The following is a 5,896-nucleotide window of genomic DNA, read 5'->3' as shown; positions in this document are numbered from 1 at the left end:
TTATATATTGAGAGAAGTTTTACTTTGCATTTAAGCATGTTAAAATTGTGATAAAAAAATAATAATTGAAATTTGAATCAGTTTTAAATAATTTAACAAATAATATTACGAAAAATAACTGAATAATACAAATAATATAATATAAATTTATTGATAAAGAATGTTTAAAATGAGCAAAAGAATTAATTGAGTAAGTTTTGTTGCATAGTGTTATTAGAAGTATGCTTTAGGAAACCCCTTACCCTATCCCCTCTCCACAATCCCATCTTCCCGCTATGCCAAATACAACAACAAATAATTATGCGTTAAGTTTAAGATTCGTGCCGTTTGTTTTTATTTTATTATTATTATTTTTTTAAATATTATCACATCGTTTAAAACAACTAACGAAATGGCAATAATAAAAAAAAGAGCCGCCGCATACCCAAAATTAGCATTTGAGATCTGAAAAAGTATAACAAACGGCGCGAGTCGAGTTCTTAATTAGATGCAACGCATTTAAAGCAAATATTTCGGTTGAGCAAAATGATATGTGCGAGTATTTTAGAACGATGACAACAAGGAATGAAATCAAATCGAGACGAATCGAATCAATTTGAATCGAAATCGAATCGAAACGAAACGAGACCGGCCTAAATTGTTGCAAAATTATGCAAGAGAGGGCTTATCTGTATCGTTTGCATAATATAGTAGTGGAATTGTTAATTTATAAGCTACGTTTTTAGTTTTATATGTATAGCATAATATACTAATTATATTTATACGATACAGACACACACAAACACACACACACACACATATATATATATATATATATATACATAAATACAATACCTAAAGTTTCTTAATAGGCATATAAATATTTCAAGTATTTCATAGCTTAGAAATTCTCATGTTAATGTGTGTAGAAATTTATATGAATATATATATGTATGTATGATTTTAGCGAAATTGAACTTTAGACTATTGTATTTGATTGCTTTAGTTATCGAGTTATTAGTCACAATTAGCAAATTTTTATCTTTAGCCTTAATATACATATAAATAAATAAATAAAATCAAAGCACCAACTTGTATTGCATAAATTATTATTTTAGACTATTTTTTGCTGGTATTTTTCATCTGCTTTGTAGGCAAATTGAAAGAAAAAAAAAACACAAAAAAAAAAAAAATAAAACTGAGAAATGAAATGCATGAAAAATACTATTGATATTAAATAAACGCAAATAAATATTTAAATAATATGATTTTGATGGGCCTTTTGATGGGTTTCTGGGTGCGTTACGGCCTATAAGAAATTGGGTCAAAGCGCACATCAATATGTACATAAGAATGTGAGTTAAGCTTTAGGTATTTATCGCTGAAGATGCTTGGACACCTGGGAAACATTTAGAGCTATGGGCTGGCCCAGAGAAAGTGGATCATAAAGCCAAGCGATTAGAGGAAGGTTTTCAATATTTCGTAATTGTAGTGTATTTAAACAAACCTGCAGAAGATTTTTAGAAAAAAGAGAAAATGTGCAGTCTAGTGTTATTCAGTGATTCTTTAAGAAATAAAATCGTATTTGAATGTCAGCAATAGACTTAATTTGCCACTTAGAAAACTTGCGAAAGGAGATTTTCCTTAACTGTTTGCATTTATTTCGTTCTTCTCTGAAACAACTCCAGTGAAACATAAAAATTGTTGTTGAAGTTTTTTCTCTCGGTAATAAAATCTAATTTGCTGATGATTTCGATGAGCTGCTTAAATTAGAAATAGACAGGAATCTGAGTTGCCGTCGCTTTTATCTGCAAATCAATCCCCAGACACTCGTCAGCAAGTGCAAACTGCAGTTCAGCGAAAACAATTCCCACACAAAGCACCGTGTGGATCTTTTTCTCAGCAGCTACAGTCAAAGCCTACAGCTAGAGCTAGAGTCAGAGCTACAGCTTCAGCTGTGTCAATGTGCATACCAAGAGAGCCAATCAATCCGAAATCTATTTCAATCAATCTTTGCGTAATTGTAAATACTTTCAACATATTTCGCTTTGCCTGCGACTGACAGTTGGCGCGACGAGTTCGCAACGAGTCGACGGTAAATGGCGCGAAAATTATAGCAAATGCTTCACGAGTGTAGCAGAGGGTACGGGGCATAGACTATATAAGACCTGAATTCGTTTCTATTTATTTCACACTTGAATTGATGCGCTGCAGCAGATTGACATTTTGCAAATGCTCAGCTTGCTCGACTCTTGCCAGCAATTGGCGACGGAGTGTGGAGGAGCAGAGCTGCGGGCCGAACAAGACAGACAGAAGCTGCCTCTGGGCCCCATTGGGTGCAGGCTTGGCCATCGCCGTAGACAAGGCTTGACGAGTTGACGCGCCAAGAGATCTAGTCAGACGAACCGCGAGCTGAGGCCTTTTTTCCTCTTTTTTTTTGGTGGGGTATAGCGTCCCTTGGCGCATTGTCAGCACTGAATAGTAGTGCAAATAAATTTCAATTGCGAGACACATTCTCCCACTGACATTGTTTGACACCTTGACTGCACACACATACAAAAGATCCAGCGAATTTGCATGCAAATGACAAGAAAATATAGAGAGAGAGAGAGTGTGTGTGTGAGAGGGAGAGATAGAGAGAGCGCGAGAGATGCAAGCAGACGTGAAGACTAACAGTGTTTGATCTGCAAAGATTGGCCAACACCCAGCGGCGTTTTTGCTAACAAGCTGGCAAAAGCAGCTAAAAGACGTCTTCTATAGACGATGGCAATGACGATGACGACGGCGACGACGACGACGCACCCAGCTACCAGTCGAAAGTGTGTTGGGACTATCCATAGCCTATACTCCATTTATATGCTCCAAATCCATTAAGTGTTTTGGCGCTTTTATTTACTACCCACACACACAGACGCTACACAGACGCTGGCTACACCCTAAACTCTTGTCGCGCATTTGGAACACTTTCCGCACCTACGACAACAACGAGAAACGACACCAACGCCAGCAGAGAATGGAACTCCCAGGTTGCCCCGACTCTACACGCACAGCTTGTGATGCATGAAGCTGTTGTTGCTCTTCTTGTTGTTGTTGTTGCTGCTGTTGCTCCAAGCCCCAGTTTGGGAGCGTGTTGTGTGCCAATATTAACACCTAACTGCCAAAGCCATGAACTGATCTGAACTGGGGCTGTAAACATCTAAAAAGGCAAAGACGTTGATGATGCGCTGAAAGCTTGAAAACTACTTTGAAATGCATTTAACAAGCATTGGCGAGTACTTATATTGAACACTGTAATCAACACGCCCACACACGACAACGCCTTTGCAGTTGGACTCTTGGATACTCTTATGATATCAACGTGCCTGTTAACTAGGTTGGGAGTTGCGCAAATGCAACGGAAATCGTTGTGGATAGGCGAGTAAATCGAGAGAAATATACAAAAAAAAAATCAAAGGCAAAGTTATCTTTAATGTCGAAGATGTTTTTATAGATACTTCTCCTGTAGACGTTTGGGATATTATTCAACAAAGAATTGTTTTCAGTTTGAAAACTAAATTTTTATCTATACGTAGATCTTTAAAGTTATATATCTTCCAGCTCAACTGAATATTTTTTGGTCCAGTTATAGATAATCAAAGTTATAATTAAGATAATTGTTTAAATGGTGTGATTAAAATAACGATAAGAACTCAAAAGGGACTATTGTGTCAAAAATATCAAGTAGCCGCACTCAACATTTACATATTGATCACATTAACCCAAAACCCGATTAGTGAGAGAGGGCGAGAGAAACCGAACAGTTCTTGAGGCGTTTCCCAGCCGCACAGGCAAAGACAGAGGCAGGCAACAACAAAATCCACAGACGTAGACGGAGACCGAGATGGAGATGAAGATGGAGATGAAGACGGAGATGTGGCTAAAGTCACAGCCTAAATGCCGCTAAGTGCCAAAATGACAAGCATAGCAAAACGTTGGGGGATTCGGTGGGTTAGTGGTGCTGACGGTGGTGGTGGGAGCCACCATCGCATGACTTTGCTCAATGCCAGGCGCGCATACCATGGCCACATTAACTACTCCATAAAAGGTGTAAAGAAATCACTTAAGTACTTGTATGTCACTCCTTTGTCAAAGTAAATCATAGTGCGGTACCGTCCGGACGGGTTTTTATAGCCAGTCACACAACGGGCAACGGGCAACAGGCGACCAAAGCAAAACCCAAAACTTCAAAACCCCAGCCACAGCCAAAGTAGAAGATAGAGCTACACACAGCAGCCACAGCAGCTGTTTGTGTGTTTGTGTGTGTGTATGGATGTATAAAATATAGGCGTAGAATGCTTTGGGTTATAAAGAATAAACGGGGGAGTTTTATTGACAGCCGCAATTACCACATAATCATGCAACAAATATGATGCTTGGATGGCAGCCCGTTGATGACGTAGCGTTGTGTATAGACCATGAAGTAGTCAATTTTTTCAAAAGCAACAGCCCCAGCCAACAAAACGTGCTGATCCATTACGGGGGGCAGTGGGGAGGGGAGTTTCTGCGAGGCGTGAGGACAGAGCGACAATCACAGCTACAACACCAGCTACATTTTTGTCTAGACTTATTGAGTGATCGTGGCAGGAGCCAACAACAACAACAACACTAACAGCAACAACAATAACAACAGCAGCAGCAACAAGAAGGCGCAGCCGTTTTTTTTAATGGGGTGGCAATCACTTGGATGACGACGAGTCCAACTCCGACTCCATCTCGGAGTCCGTGGCCAGGCCCCAACATCAAATTATGGTCAAGAGTTGACCAGCAAAGAGGCCTGGCCAACAACGGGCGATGCAGGCAGCAGCCTCGTTTTTGTGCTCTGAACTGGGTTGGCAGATACTTAAGAAATATGTTATTAAATAATAATGGAGTGCGTGGTTAATAGATACAACAGCAACAACAGCAAACCACCAACAGCAGCAGCAGCAGCATCAGCAACAACAACAACAACTGCAGCTGAGGCAGTGTGAAAGAAGTGTGCGGCCCCCTTGGCGCAATCATTGTTAACAATCAATTAAGGAAATAAGTTGTTTATAAAATGTTGCTATTACTTTTCGAGCGCAGCTACCATAAATACGTGTAAGTATGGGTTTCGACTGCATAGATATTACACTCTGCTACAGTTTAAGAAATTTCTTTCTAGACAATTTTAAGAATTTTAATTACAAAATTGGAATATTAACTTTGTAAGCTCGAGAAAGAAAGTATTTGAAATTAGAAGCTTTTTATGTTTGCGGGTTATAGAAGTATTTAATTGCTTTGCATCTATATTTATAATAAATATAATATATTTTAAATGCATTCATAATTAAAGAGATTTAATTATTAAAGAGATTTAATTATGAATGCATTTTAAATAATATAGTAGCAAAGCTTTCAATTGTTGATTGCGATATCTTGAGAAGTAGAAAAGTTTTCCTTACAAAAACTCATGCTTAAGTCGATATCTGTCTATAGAGCTATATAAAAAAGTAGTCCAATGTTATAAGCATTTTGGTTATTTGTAAGAAGCTTGGTTTATATTTTCTACATTTATTTTTAACCTTAAGAATTGTGTTTCTTGCAGCACAGTGTCTCATTTGCAGCTGATACGAGAGGGACAATCACTTTGGGCAATGCTCTTGGCGAATATGTTTTAATTAATGTATGTGGTAGACAGTTAATGAAACTGTTAACGTTATATAGAAAACTACTTAAAAACAAAAAACAAAAAAAAGGCAACATACATATTACCATATATGTAGCATAGAAGAGTTTATTAACCCGCTCTTGTTAGAGGCCCTGGCAAAGAGCAACAAGCACGCTTGCCGAATCCAAAAAAGGGCCATTTTATGCGAAAGATCATTAATCAAGACACCCAGCAGGTGCGGGTCGAACT

General features: G+C 38.2%; 1 protein-coding gene across 1 annotated transcript in view; it reads right to left on the bottom strand.

Moving 5' to 3' along the window:
• The window catches only part of LOC115770312, a 137,010-nt gene that overhangs the window by 123,071 nt on the left and 8,043 nt on the right, over positions 1 to 5,896 (bottom strand). The window lies entirely within an intron of this gene.

Source organism: Drosophila novamexicana, unplaced genomic scaffold (assembly GCF_003285875.2).
Source record: "Drosophila novamexicana strain 15010-1031.04,08,12 unplaced genomic scaffold, DnovRS2.1 tig00004555-arrow-pilon, whole genome shotgun sequence".
Lineage (NCBI taxonomy): Eukaryota > Metazoa > Arthropoda > Insecta > Diptera > Drosophilidae > Drosophila > Drosophila novamexicana.
This window is presented reverse-complemented; position numbering and strand designations above follow the sequence as displayed.